General features: G+C 36.2%; 1 protein-coding gene and 1 long non-coding RNA gene across 11 annotated transcripts in view; one reads left to right on the top strand and one right to left on the bottom strand.

Moving 5' to 3' along the window:
- Marchf8 (membrane associated ring-CH-type finger 8) overlaps positions 1-15,821 on the top strand; it is a 224,908-nt gene that overhangs the window by 175,296 nt on the left and 33,791 nt on the right. The window lies entirely within an intron of this gene.
- LOC125618036 lies at positions 1,652-13,952 on the bottom strand. Its single transcript, XR_007349233.1, has 3 exons — positions 13,700-13,952; positions 12,580-12,584; positions 1,652-1,695 (listed from the first exon to the last, which is right to left on the bottom strand). It is a non-coding gene; the product is annotated as an uncharacterized LOC125618036 (long non-coding RNA).

Below are 15,821 nucleotides of genomic sequence, written 5' to 3'. Positions count from 1 at the left end.
AAAGGCGGGGCGCACTGAGCTTTCTTTGCCTCGGGTACTTACAATCCACTGCTGATTACACATTCAGCTTCTCCGCCCGGAGCGAAGCGAAAGAGGAAGCAGATGGGAGCAAAGCGCCCGCGGCTCTGAGCATCCAAGCGTCTCTTTTTTGATTTCTTTGTTCTTCCTGCTCCTTGGCAAAGTGGTCCGCTACAGATTAACAGTGAAAGCTCTAAGAGACTGTGCGAAATCTCTATTAAAGCTACTGCTTTGAGCGCTCAGCACTTCAGCAACCCCCGTACGCAGCGGCCATCTTCTCCTCGAGCCAGAAAACTTTTTTCATATTGTTTTATGTACAATGCCAACTTATAAAAGCTCGCTAATTGGGCAATAAACTAGGCAGAGGGAAAGCTCAAAATACTGCTTTCTAAAGAGAACTCAGAGAGTTCAGTTATTCAGAGTAAAAACAAAAGTAATTTTCACTCATACTAAAAGAAATTCAGCCATAGATTTGGACTGAATTTGAACTCAAACTGCACTTATTATGAGGCCAATATTGTGTCAATACAGTAGATTTGCTGCTGTATTTGTCTGCTGTTTGTCTAATATTAACAATTATAAACAGCAGTACAACTAGTATTTGGAACAATCCGTACAGTGTTGCAATGTCAGACATAACATTTCTCTTCACACAACTGGCTCTCTTTGCAAAACTGGTTTTCCTCCTCTTTAGAAAAGTTAGTAAAATCGTTTTATTTTTGACAGGGGTTTCAGTTTTTGGTATTTACTTTTTTTCCCATCTTATTCTAGTTAGAGTCCCATTCTTATGGATGTACATGGTGGTAGGATTCACTGTGTTGTTTTCATATATGAACATGGGAAAACTGTGTTAGATTCATTCCACTGTCTTTCTTTTGCTTATTCCCCATCCCTTCCTTCCATTTTCCATTGTCTAATCTACTGCATTTTTGGTCTTCCCCTCATCTCCCTAACCCCTTTATTATGGGTTATCTTCCACCTATCAGAGAAAACATTTGACCTTTGGTTTTTTTGGGACTGGTTAATTTCACTCAGCATGATAGTCTCCAGATCCATCCATTTGCTGGCAAATGTCATAAAGGCATTCTTTATGGCTGAGTAATACTCGTGTGTGTGTGTGTGTGTGTGTGTGTGTGTGTGTGTATATCATATTTTCTTTATCCATTCATCTATTGAAAGACACCTAGGCTGGTTCCATAGCTTAGCTATTGTGAATGGAACTGCTGTAAACATTTATGTGGCTGTGTCACTGTAATTTGCTGGTTTTAAATCCTTTGGATATATGCTGAGGAGTGGTATATTGGGTCAAATGGTGGTTCCATTCCAGGTTTTCTGAGGAATCTCCATATTGCTTTCCAGAGTGGTTGCACCAAGTTGCAATCCCCTTGAGCAATGTATAAGTGTACTCTTTTCCCCCACATCCTCATCGACATTTATTGCTACTTGTATTCTTGATAATTGCCATTTTGACTAGAATAAGAAGGATCTCAATGTAGTTTTAATTTGCATTTCTCTAATTGCTAGAGATATTGAGCATTTTTTTCATGTATTTGTTGACCATTTGTATTTCTTTTGTGAAGTGTCTGTTTAGTTCCTTTGCCCATTTATTGAATGGGTTCTTTCTTTCTTTTTTTGTTAAGTTTTTTGAATTTTTTATATATCCTGGAAATTAATGCTCTATCTGCGGTACAGGTGGCAAAGATTTTCTCCCATTTTATAGGCTCTTTCTTCATGCTCTTGATTGTTTCCTTTGCTGTAAAGAAGCTTTTAAGTTTGATGCCATCCCATTTCTTGATTATTGATTTTACTTCTTGCACTTTAGGGATCTTATTAAGAAAGACTTGTTAAGGAAGACTGTGCCAATATGTTGGAGTGTTGGGCCTAGCTTTTCTTGTAGTATATGTTGGGTTTCTATCTAGGTTCTTGATCCACTGAGTTTTGTGTAGGGTGAGAGATAGGGATTAAATGTCATTCTTCTACATATGGATTTCCAGTTTTCCCAGCACCATTTGTTAAGGAGGCTATCTTTTCTCTAATGTTCATTTTTTTGGGCACCTTTGGCTTATATGAGGTAACTGAATTTTTGTGGGTTTGTCTCTGTGTATTCTATTCTGTCCCATTGGTTTTCTTGCTTCTTTTGGTGCCAATGCCATGCTCTTTTTGTTAAATTGGCTCTGTAGTCCAATTTTAGGTTTGGTATTATGATGCCTAGTGCTTAGTTTTTTTCCCCACATGGATTGCTTTGACTATTCTGGGCCTCTTCTTTTTCCAGATGGATTTTATGAGTGCTTTTTTTTTATTTCCATGAAGAATGGCATTGGAATTTTGATGGGTGTTGCATTGAATCTGTATAGAGCTTAATTTGACTTTGCTGAATTTGTTTATGAGTTCTAGAAACTTTCTGATGGAGTTTTTGGGTCTTCCAAATATAGTATCATTTTGACAATATTAATTCTGCCCAGCCAAGAACATGGTTGGTCATTCCATCTTCCAAGGTCTTTCTCAATTTCTGTCTTTAGTGTTTTTTAATTTTCATTGTAGAGTTCTTTCACCTCTTTTGTTAGATTGATTCCAACGTATTTTATTTCATGTTTTTAAGGCTATTGTGAATGCAGTGGTTTTCCTAATTTCTCTTTCAGCTGATTTGTCATTGGAGTATAGGAATGCAATTGATTTATGAGTGTTAGTTTTGTATCCTGTTACTTTGCAGAATTCGTTTATGAATTCCAGAAATTTTCTGATGGAGTTTTTTGGGTCTTCTAAATATAGTATTGTGTTGTTGGCAAACAGAGCTAGTTTTAGCTCTTCTTTCCTATTCATATTTCTTTTATTTCATTCTGTTGCCTAATTCCTTTGGCTAGAAGTTCAAGAGCTATGTTGAGTAGAAGTGGTGAAAGTGGGTATCCCTGTCTTGTTCCTGTTTTTAGAAGAAAGGCTTCCAATTTTTCTTCATTTAGAATGATGTTGGCCTTGGATTTGTTGTATATAGCTTAGTAAAGTCATTTAAATTTTTTGTTAAGTTGTAGGTGGCACAATACCTTTATTTTATTTATTTTTACGTGGTGCTAAGGATTGAAACCAGTGCCTCACACATGCTAGGCAAGCGCTCTACCACTGAGCTACAGCCCTAGCCCCAGTAAAGTCATTTTTAATAATGAAAATTTTGTGAATCACTCAAGAGATTTCACCTTGATCTTACTGGCAGCAGTCTTTTGTGTAACATCAAGCAAACTCAAGTTTTCCCTGATCACCTTTCAGGAATTCTTGGTCCCATATAGGAATATCATCTGTTTGCTTTTCTTTGTTCTTATCATCATCAGGAGGAGGGTCATCCTTGTTGGGTGTATCATTGAATGACCTGCTGAATTAATATTTGTAGAGTAACTTTGGGTCATCATCTCCATCATCCATCCCAAATCTTCCAACATGGTCTTGGTCATCACAAATTGGTTGACAATCTCTACATCAACCTCAAGCATCAACCTTCATCAGAATTGAGCAACTCAGATGAAGGCACAGTGATTGGTTTCAAGAAGATGGTGGGCTGAAGGCTGACGCAAGTGGGGTGGCATCTGCACAAGGAGACTAGAAAGACTGAGTATAAGGCACTCTAGTATTTCTTTTAAGATGTGTCTGCTCAAGATGAATTTTGTGAGTTTTTGTTTTTCTAGGAATATTTTATTTCATCTCTGTTGTTAAAGGTAGTTTTTGTTGGATATAGTAATCTTGGTTGCTGTTTTCTTCTTTCATCTGCATCTGTTAACTTATGGCTTTTATAGTTTTTGATGAAATTTCAACACTACACAATTGGCCATTTCTCCCCTTTTAGTATTTTTTTCTTTTTTTCCCCCCCAGCTATATTGATTTGATATGTCAAATGTGAATCTCTTTGCTTTTATCTTCCACTACAGTTTTATCCAACTTCTTAGATGTAGTTTCATGATTACATCAAATTTTGAAAGTTTTCAGCCATTATAATTTTTAATATTTTTTCTCTCTTTCTCCTTTCTACAATATATACTTTATGTATATATTGGGGCACTTAATCATGCCCCACATTTCTCTAAGGATCTATTTTTCTTCATTCTTTTTGCCCTCTTTTCCTCAGATTGAATAATCTCTAATGGTACTTCAGCTTTACTGATTCTTTCACTCTGTAGTTTAAATATTCTGTGAATTCCTATAGTGAATTTTTTATTTCAATTATTTTACTTTTCAATTTCATATTTTCTGTTATTCCATTTGTACAGTTTCTGACATTTTAATGCTATAGTCATTTATTAGATAATGTCATCATATTTCTTTGCTTCTTAAGTATTGCTTCCTTTACTTGTATGAACATATTTGTGATAACTATATCGAAACCTTAATATGCTAATAAATCCAATATCTAGGCCTTCAAGAAAAGTTTGTTTTACTTGCCATTTTGTTATAAGTTCTTTGTTGTTCTTCAAAACTAAATATTTTATTTCCAGCACTGCAGAAAACAAAGCAAAAAAAGCTAAATATTTTAAATAAAGTTTTCAGCAACTCTGAATTACTACCACCAGGAGGTTGTTTGTTTGTTGATTTGGCTGGACTGTATGGTTATGTCTATTCACAATATGTCCTCTGATGTTGCTTCCCAGAGAGTACAGCCTTGGATATAAAAATCTTTGAGTTGGGATGATGATGTTTTTAGCAGTGCTGTCTTTGAAGTCTCTTTCTGATCTCTCTGTTTTCTTTGTCTGTTGGTATTATATCTGCTTTTAGTGTCTACTAATTTCTGGCTGATTGCACTGTTCTTTCTGATAGTTCTCTGGGTCACAAAATGCTCCAGAGTGTGTGTGATTCAGATAAATTCTGATCTCTTTATAATGGCTGTTTTTGAGGCCAATTTGTAGGGTTTCCTCTAAATTCAGGGCTCTTCTTAGTGGTCTCTTTTTCTGGCTTTCTGTCATACATTTGTGATTGGTGTATGTTTAGTTTGTTGTTCTTGTGGACCTACTCTTTCTCTTGTATTTGCTTACCACTAAAAGGTTTTATTATGCACAGAGCAGAAAGGGGTCTTAGTCCTTCTTGACAGTTGCTTTCCTCATGGCAGCTAGGATGCTGTTCAGCTCCTCTTGCTTCCTTCATGGATGTGTGTCTCTTACCCTTTTCTATTTGTCCTTGGAGACCTTGAGCAGCTCCATGGTGCACTGCTTAGATGGGGAACAGCCACACAGCTCTTGGTTCATGCCCCACATGAACTTGTGTTTGGTGAGGCACATGTGTTGGCAACTGTGTATTGTCTTCTGACTTTCTTGGTCATCTTTTGGCTCTTATTGAGGTCCATAGTGATGGGAAATCAACTACTCTTCAGTGGCTTCTGTGGTGGAACAAACACCCTTGTTTTTGATAGCATATTTAGGCTGAACTTCCATATCCTCTTTTTTTATTTTTAAAATTTTTTAGTTATTGATGGACTTTTATTTATTTTTTATTTATTTGTATGTGGTGCTGAGAATTGAAACCAGTACCTCACACATGGGTGAGGCAAGTGCTCCCTCACTGGCCTACAACCCCAGCCCCACATCCTCTTTTTCAAATAATGTACATTTAGACAGACTTTAGCAGCTTTCTGTTCTCTGAAACTGCCTTTCTACCTTTGCAAACTGTGAGCCTTAGTTTAAGAGCTCCAGCATACAGAGGATACAGTGGTCCTCATGTCTTGGAGTGACACACCTACTTTATGAGCAACATTCTGGTGGGCAGTATCTTGTGGTTTTCTTGGTTCACCTTTTGGTATAGGATCTCTTCCCTGCCAGCATGTTGGGTTGAACACATTGGGGACCTCATTATTCTCTTCCTACCTCATGCCTGGGGTAGAACTTCTGCATTGTCTAATGGGAACATAACAGAGGAAGGGAGCCCAAACTTTTTTTTTTAATTGATTTAAAAATGACAGCAGAATGCATTACAATTCTTATTACACATATACAGCACAATTTTTCATATCTCTGGTTGTATATAAAGTATTTTTACACCAATTTTTGTCTTCATACATGTACATTGGATAATGATGTCTATCTCATTCCACCATCCTTGATAATCCCCTGCCCCCTCCCTTTCCCTCCCACCCCTCTGCCCTATCTAGTGTTCGTCTATTTCTCCCATGCTCCCCCTCCCTACCCTACTATGAATCAGCCTCCTTATATCAGAAAAAAGTCTGCATTTGTCTTTTTGGGATTGGCTAACTTTTCTTAGCACTATCTTCTCCAACACCATCCATTAACTGAAAATGCCGTGATTTTTTTTATTAGTTGCTCAAGACAATACAGTGATCTTGACATATCATACATTTGATTCAAACGGTATGATTTTATTCTCTTTTATTGCTGAGTAAAATTCCATTGTGTATATATGCCACATTTTTTTTATCCATTCATCTACTGAACGGCATCTAGGTAGGCTCCACAGTTTAGCTATTGTGAATTGTGCTGCTATAAACATTGATGTGGCTGTGTCCCTATGGTATGCTGATTTTAAGTCCTTTGGGTATAGTTTGAGGAGAGGGATAGCTGGGTCAAATGATGGTTCCATTCCCAGATTTCCAAGAAATCTTCATACTGCTTTTTATATTGGCTGTACCAATTTGCAGTCCCACTGTGTGACTACCTTTTCCCCACATCCTCGTCAACACTTATTGTTGTTTGTCTTCATAATAGCTGACTGGAGTGAGATGATATCTTAGAGTAGTTTTGATTTGCATTTTTCTAATTGCTAGAGATGTTGAACATTTTTTCATATATTTGTTGATTGATTGTATATCCTCTTCTGAGAAGTGCCTATTCAGGTCCTTGGCCCATTTATTGATTGGGTTATTTGTTTTTTTGGTGCTTAGCTTTTTGACTTCTTTATATACCCTAGAGATTAGATTAGTGCTTTATCTGATGTGTAAGGGGTAAAAATTTACAAATAAATGACCTTACACTACATCTCAAAGCCCTAGAAAAAGAAAAACAAATCAACAGCAAAAGCAGTAGAAGGCAAGAAATAATTAAAATTAGAGCTGAAATCAATGAAATTGAAACAAAAGAAACAGTTGAAAAAATTGACAAAACAAAAAATTGTTTCTTTGAAAAAATAAATAAAATCGACAGACCTTTAGCTAAGCTAAAGAAGAGAAGAGAGAAAACTCAAATTACCAGCATATATGTGACAAAAAAGGTAATATCACAACAGACACTACAGAAATACAGAGAATAATTAGAAATTATTTTGAAAACTTATACTCCAGTAAAATAGAAGACATTGAAGTCATCGATAGATTTTTTTTTAAGTCATATGATTTGCCCAGATTGAATCAGGAAGATATACACAATTTAAACAGAACAATATCAAGTGATGAAATAGAAGATGCCATCAGAAGCTTACCAACCAAGAAAAGCCCAGGACTGGATGGATACACAGCTGAGTTCTACAAGACCTTTAAAGAAGAATTAAAACCAATACTCTTCAATTTATTTCAGGAAATAGAAAAAGAGGCAGCACTTCCAAACTCATTCCATGAAGCCTACATCACCCTGATTCCAAAAACAGGCAAAGACATATCAAAGAAAGAAAACTTCAGACCAAAATCTCTAATGAGCATGGATGCAAAAATTCCCTTCATCCCAGGGATGCAAGGTTGGTTCGACATATGGAAATCAATAAATGTAATTCATCACATCAGTAGACTCAAAGATAAGAAACATGATCATCTCAGTAGATGCAGAAAAAGTATTTGACAAAATATAGCATTCTTTCTTGTTCAAAACATTAGAAAAAATAGGGATAACAGGAACATATCTCAAATTGTAAAGGCTATCTACACTAAGCCTCAGGCCAACATCATTCTAAATGGAGAAAAATTAAAGGCATTCCCTCTAAAAACAGGAACAGGACAGGATGCCCTCTTTCACCACTTCTATTCAACATCATTCTTGAAACACTGGCCAGAGCCATTAGACAGACGAAAGAAATTAAAGGGATATGTATAGGAAAAGAAGAATTTAAATTTGTATTGTTTGCTGACGATATGGTTCTATACCTAGAAGACCCAAAAAGCTCCACCAGAAAACTTCTAGAACTAGTAAATGAATTCAGCAAAGTATCAGGATATAAAATCAACACCCATAAATCAAAGTCATTTCTGTATATCAGTGACAAATCCTCTGAGAAGGAAATGAGGAAAACTACTCCATTCACAGTAGCCTAAAAAAAATTTATTGAGAATCAACGAAAGAGGTGAAAGATCTATACAACAGAAACTACAGGACCCTAAAGAAAGAAATCAAAGAAGACCTTAGAAGATGGAAAGATCTACCTTGCTCTTGTATAGGCAGAATTAATATTATCAAAATGACCATACTACCAAATGCACTATACAGATTTAATGCAATTCCAATCAAAATCCCAATGGTATTTCTCATAGAAATAGAAAAAGCAATCATGAAATTCATTTAGGAAAATAAGAGACCCAGAATAGCTAAAGCAATCCTTAGCAGGAAGAGTAAAGTAGGTGGCATCACTATACCAGACCTTAAACTATACTACAGAGTAATAGTAATTAAAACAGCATGGTCTTGGCACCTAAACAGACTGGTAGACCAGTGGTACAAAGTAGAGGACACAGAGACTAACCCACAAAATTAGAATTATATTAGACAAAGGTGCCAGAAACATGCATTGGAGAAAAGATAGCCTCTTCAACAAATGGTGCTGGCAAAACTGGAAATCCATATGCAACAAAATGAAATTAAACCCCTATCTCTCACCATGCACAAAACTCAACTCAAAGTGGATGAAGGATCTTGGAATTAAACCAGAGACTCTGTGTCTAATAGAGGAAAATGTAGGCCCTAATCTTCATCATGAGGGATTAGGTTCCAACTTCCTTAATAAGACTCCTATAGCTCAAGAATTAAAAACAAGAATCAGTAAATGGGATGGATTCAAACTAAAAAGTTTCTTCTCAGCAAAAGAAACAATCTGTGAAGTGAATAGAGAGCCAGTATCCTGGGAGCCCAGACTTTTAAGGTGCTTTTACCTGGAGTAGGACTTCTGTAACTTGGAATGGGGATGAGATGAGAAATGCTGGAGGTCTCTCCCTTTCTGGGAGATGCTGGGTGATTAAGTTGGAAGATATGAGGAGAGTAATCATTTTTTCTTGGTTGTGTACCTTCCCATATTAGAACCTCTGTCCAACTGAGAGTGGGAGAAGTAAGGAGGGACTAGGTTGCAACTCAGAAGTCACAGATTATCACTGTTCTACTGAGTTAAGTAGATTTTCTTCAATAGTTCAGTTTTTTGTATCTTTGAAATTAAGTGTGCTTTCTTAGTTTTGTTTTTGCCTTTATGTATATTTACCTAGAAAACAGAAGGTAAGAAAAATATCTAACCATTAAGAGCAATCTCCTTTATGCTTCAAGATAGGATGTGCATGATTAATATCACTATTCATTGCCGCTTCCCCTCCCCCTACGTCTTTTGTTCTCTGTACCTTCTCCTTCCAGCTCTTGTACTCTCTCTCATGGGCTCCTGAACTCTCTTACTTGGGCAATTTTCTCTTCCCCATTTATTTTCCCTGCGTTTATTTGAGATATGGAGCACAAATTTTTAGAGTGCCTTTTGTTTTATCTTGGTCTTAATGAGTATATTTCTATGTACTTTTTAAGTGCTTGCACATCTTCAGATATTTAATTTGAAATTTTTAAAAAATATTTATTTTTTAGTTGTGGTTGGGCACAATATATATATATTTATTTATTTTTACGTGGTGCTGAGAATCGAATCCAGGGCCCTGCACTTGCTAGACGGGGCCAAACTGTGTTTGGGTAATGACTGATGTCCCCTGGCTTCATGCACTATCTTCTGGATTGGGAAAGCAGAATCCTTAGAAGCAGACGTGGAGAGGCTGTCATGACAAGAACTTTAAATTAGAAAAGAAGCTCAGTGTGGGTGGCAATGGACTGGACCCTGACTCTAGAAGGACAAGCAGCTACCTGGAATGACTTCTTTGAGGCCCAGAGACTCAAGTGCCAGGTGATGGAGTGGCAGGCTGCCACTGGGACTGAGTTCAGGGGAATGGGACTGATGAACTGTCAGGGGCACTGAAGAAGCTGGAAAGGACCTCACAGACCTGGCTGATGGAACTCAATGAAACCCATGCTCTTCCTCTGGAAACACCCAGCAGTTTTTGTTTTCTATTTGTGTACATTCATTGCTGCCCGCCTCTCCCACATCTTTTGTTCTCTGTACCTTCTCCCTCCAGCTCTTGTACTCTCTCTCATGGGCTCATGAACTCTCTTACTTGGGCAATTCCCTCTCCCCCATTTATTTTCCCTGAGTTTATTTGAGATATGGAGCACAAATTTTTAGAGTGCCTTTTGTTTTATCCGTGGTCTTAATGAGTATATCTCTATGTACTTTTTAAGTGCTTGCACATCTTCAGATATTTTATTTGAATTTTTTTCACTATGTCTCCAAACTTATTGAAGGTTTGGAAAATAGTTATAGTAACAGTTCGATGTCCTTTTTTGCTCATTTTTGCATGTGTTCCAATTTCAGTTGAGTAGTTTCTTCTCTTCATATATCTGGTTTAAAGCGTTTCCAATGCATATTCTATTGCAAAGTTCTTATATGATTGAATAAGTAGCTAAATTAATAGCACTTTTTAAATTTAAAGTGAAACATAATTTTACTTGAAAGAATTACTAATAGTTAAACTATAGTTATTCTGACATGGGCAGACTTTTTCTCAACAGTGAAATTTTCACTTCAAGGAGAACAAGTGATGATTTTTGTTACTAATGATAAAACTCAAGTTTTCCCAACAAAACTTAGAATTTTGGAAACATCACTAAGTATCTTTCGATGACTGGATTATTTTTTTAAAAATTGCATATAATGAAATGTGTTGATATTTGGAAAATTTATGTAACTATAAATGAGCTAGTAATTTCTACATGGATATGAGATGTCCCCCAAAAGCCCTTCTATCAATGCAGTAATGTTTGGAGGTAAAGTGATTGGATTGTGAGTGCTAAAACCTAATCAATCCATCCTAATTTGAATGGACTAACTGGATGGTAACTGTAGGCGAGTGGGGAGTGACTGGAGGAGGTGAGTCACTTGGCATATAACCCACTGATGGGTGCATCTCCTCTGAAGCCCCTGTCCCCCACTCTCTTTGCTTCTTGGCTATCATGAATGGTGTGGTGCTCCTCTACCTTGCCCTTCTCCATGATGTTCTACTTTACCTTGGGCTCAGAGGAATGAACTTGGCTGACCATGGACTAAAACTCTGAAACCATGAGCAAAAATAAATTCTTCCTCCTCTAAGTCGTTCTTATTAGATATTTTGATAGTAGTAACAACTGACTAACACAGTGGCCAAAGAATAATATTATAAAATCATGAATGTTTAAGAGATTAATTCAAAGTGCAGGATAGACCAGATGATATTTAATGCAATAGATACTAAAAGTTCATGGATAACATCTCAGAGTCCACCTTGTGTCTGATCACTTATTCTGTGTTTTTGTGTCAAAGAATAATATCTATGGTCTTTCAAATAGCTACTGGGATATACCTCCTTTTCTAAATACATAACTGAATAAGGCTGGATTTTCTTCATTTTTAAAATTTTCTTCGTTCTTTCATTTTGTTCAAAGTGTTTGGGAGGAAACCATTCTTCTATAGCCTCCTAGGTTCAAGACTGGTGGCTTGTGAAGCAAACTGAAAAAAGAGATTATTAGGGGGAAAAAGTTCATCCATGTGCATACAGGAGCTCATAGAGAAGTAGTTTGCTAAGTGGTTACAGTTAGAGGCTTCTATAACTGATGTAATAGGAGGGGGAAGAAAAAACATTCATGGTAGAGACAAATGAGTATCTTTAGGAAAAACAAATGGGTTTCTAGGAGAACAAATTAGAAGTAAAAAAGCTTGTGATGATGTTTGCAAGTAGTATGTTTTTCTCCTTCTTCAAGGCCATAAAACTTTCCCCAGAAGGGGGAGTTATGGCGGGTTAGTAAACTTTCCAAGAGGGAATTAACGGTAGCCTCATTTACTAGAAATTTTTGCCTTTTGTTAAGTGAGGGCAGTATGGAGAAGGCTTCTCTCTGCATCTGTCAAATCTTAAATGTCTTCTGCTTAAAATAATTTCCATACCAACTCTAGCTTTCCATGTGGATCCTCACAAAAGCAGCATATCAGAAGAGATTGAATGCACAAACAGATATGAGAATCCAGCTGTTTTCTGTTAGTTACATGACAATGAGATTTACAAAATTATGGAATAATGCCATTCTCTAACTTAAATTTTTGTTTGAGAAGATAATTTTTTCCAATGTTTATTTTTATTAGCTGAATTTACTATTGTTAATGCTAAGTGAGTTCAGATATGTATATTTATTTTACATTGCAGATTTAATTCTAATCCAGCATATATCAATAAATATAACATACACATAAACTAAAGATTTGAGAGACCCTTGATAATTTTTATAATTTAAAGTAGTCCTTGAGACCAAAAAGTCTGAGACTTCTGATATATACCTTTCCTCTGCGTGGTCCCAATATAAATGTTTTACTTCCTGGCATACATCAATGTTCCAGGCTGAATGAAGGAGGAGGAATTCCAGATAAATGGCCATTGGTTTTATCAGGAAAGCAAAATGTTTTCTCAGAAATCCTCTAGTTAATATCTTTTTAAAAAACTTTATTCTAATTTCTTATATATGACAGCAGAATGCATTACAATTCATATTACATATAGAACACAATTTTTCCCTGTCTGTGGTTGTACACAATGTAGAGTCACACCATTGTGTCTTCATAGATACACTTAGAGTAATGATGTTCATCTCATTCCACTGCCTTTCCTACTCCATGCCCCTCCTTTCTCCTCCCTGCCCTTTGCCCTATCTAGAGTATGTCTACTTCTCCCATGCTCCCCCTCCATCCCTATTATGAATCAGCATTCTATATCAGAGAAAACATTTAGCATTTGTTTTTTTGGGATTGGCTAACTTTTTTTTAGCATTATATTCTCCAGCTCCATCCATTTACCTGCAAATGCCATGATTTTATTCTCTTTTAATGCTAAGTAATATTCCATCGTGTATATATACCTAATTTTCTTTATCCATTCATCTACTGAAGGGCATCTAGTTTGGTTCCATAGTTTAGCTATTGTGAATTGTGCTGCTATAAACATTGATGTGGCTGTGTCCCTGTAGTATGCTGTTTTTAAGTCCTTTGGGTATAGACAAAGGAAAGGGATAGCTGAGTCAAATGGTGGTTCCATTCCCAGTTTTCCAAGGAGTCTCCATACTGCTTTCCAGATTGGCTGTACCAATTTGCAGTCCCACCAGCAGTATATGAGTGTGCCTTTTCCCCCACATCCTCGCCAACACTTATTGTTGTTTGTGTTTATAATGGCTGCCATTCTGACTGGAATGAGACGAAATCTTAGAGTAGTTTTGATTTGCATTTCTCTAATTGCTAGAGATGTTGAACATTTTTTCATAATATCTGTTGATTGATCGTGTATCACCTTCTGAGAAGTGTCTGTTCAGTTCCTTGGCCCATTTTTTGATTGGGTTATTTGTTTTTTTGATGTTAAGAGTTTTGGGTTCTTTATATACCCTAGAGATTAGTGTTGTATGGTAGATACTGATGTGTGTATGGTAGAAATTTGCTCCCATTCTGTAGACTCTCTATTCACCTCACAGATTATTGTTTCTTTTGCTGAGAAGAAGCTTTTTAGTTTGAATCCATCCCATTTATTGATTCTTGTTTTTAATTCTTGTGCTATAGGAGTCTTATTAAGGAAGGTGGGGCCTAATCTGGCATCATGGAAATTTGGGCCTGCTTTTTCTTCTAGTAGACACAGTGTCTCTGGTTTAATTCCTACACCCTCGATCCACTTTGAGTTTTGTGCTTGGTGAGAGATAGGGGTTAAATTCATTTTGTTGCATATGGATTTCCAGTTTTCCCAGCACCATTTGTTGAAGAGGCTATCTTTTCTCCAATATATGTTTTTGGCGCCTTTGTCTAACAGAAGAGAACTGTAATTATGTGGGTTTGTCTCTGTGTCCTCTATTCTGTACCATTGATCTACAAGTCTATTTTGGTGCCAATACCATGCTGTTTTTGTTATTATTGCTCTGTAGTCTGGTATAGTGATGCTACCTGCCTCACTCTTCTTGCTAAGGATTGCTGTAGCTATTCTGGGTCTCTTATTTTTCCAGATGAATTTCACGATTGCTTCTTCTGTTTCTATGAGGAATGTCATTGGGATTTTGATTGGAATTGCATTAAATTTGTATAGTGCTTTTGGTAGTATGGTCATTTTGACAATATTAATTCTGCCTATACAGAACAAGGGAGATCTTTCCATCTTCTAAGGTCTTCTTTAATTTCTTTTTTTAGCGTTCTGTGGTTTTAATTGTAGTGATCTTTCACCTCTTTCGTTGATTCCCAAGGATTTTATTTTATTTGAGGCTATGTAAATGGGGTAGTTTTTCTCATTTCCCTTTCAGAGGATTTGTCACTGATGTACGGAAATGCCTTTGATTGATGGATGTTGATTTTTTATCCTGCTACTTTGCTGAATTCATTTACTAATTCTAGAAGTTTTCTGGTGGAATTTTTTGATCTACTAAGTATAGAATCATATTGTTGGCAAATAGTGCTAATTTGAGTTCTTCTTTTCCTATCTGTATCTCTGTAATTTCTTACGTCTGTCTAATTGCTTTGGCAAGAGTTTCAAGAACTAAAGTGGTGAAAGAGGCATCCCTGTCTTGTTTCAGTTTTAGAGGAATACTTTCAATTTTTCTTCGTTTAGAATGATATTGGCCTGGGGCTTAACATAGATAGCTTTGACAATGTTGAGATATATGCCTGTTATCCCTAGTTTTTCTAGAGTTTTGAACATGAAAGGGTGCTGTATTTTGTTGAATGTTTTTTCTGCAATTATTGAGATGATCATATGATTATTATCTTTAAGAATATTAAAGCAATATTAATATATTGCTTTGATTAATTACATTTATTGATTTCCATATGTTGAACCAACCTTGCATCCCTGGGATGAACCCCATTTGATTGTGGTGCACTATATTTTTGATGTTTTTATATTCAATTTGCCAGAATTTTATTGAGAATTTTTGCATCCATGTTCATTAGAGATATTGATCTGAAGTTTTCTTTTTTTGTTATGTCTTTATCTGGTTTTGGAATCAGGGTGATATTTGCTTCATAGAATGAGTTTGCAAGTGTTCCCTCTTTTTCTATTTCATGAAATAATTTGAGGAGTATTGGTATTAGTTTTTCTTTGAAGGTCTTGTAGAACTTAGCTGTGTATCTGTCTGGTGCTAGGCTTTTCTTGGTTGGTAGGCTTCTGATGGTGACTTCTATTTCATTGCTTGAAATTGATCCATTTATCCTGTAGGTATTATCCTGATTCAGTTTGGGTATATCATATGGCTCTAGAAATTTGTCAATGCCTTTGATATTTTCTATTTTATTGGAGTACAGATTCTCAAAATAGTTTCTAATTATCTTCTGTAGTTCTCTAAGCAGTTGAACTAAGGTTAAATTTTGCTGATTTGGAAAATATTTACAAACTTTCTTGGAAATCAGGTCTCATGACAACTAAGTTCCATGGTGACCACTCTATACTTGGAGGTCAAAATGTTCCCTTTTGGTCAAACATTATAGCCGTTATCATTGTGGGCACATTGTGTAAGTTCCTTTGGTGATATTCTAATTAGTAATATGTCTAGTGTCTTACA

This window comes from Marmota marmota, unplaced genomic scaffold (genome assembly GCF_001458135.2).
Source record: "Marmota marmota marmota unplaced genomic scaffold, marMar, whole genome shotgun sequence".
In the NCBI taxonomy this organism is placed as follows: Eukaryota; Metazoa; Chordata; class Mammalia; order Rodentia; family Sciuridae; genus Marmota; species Marmota marmota.
This window is presented reverse-complemented; position numbering and strand designations above follow the sequence as displayed.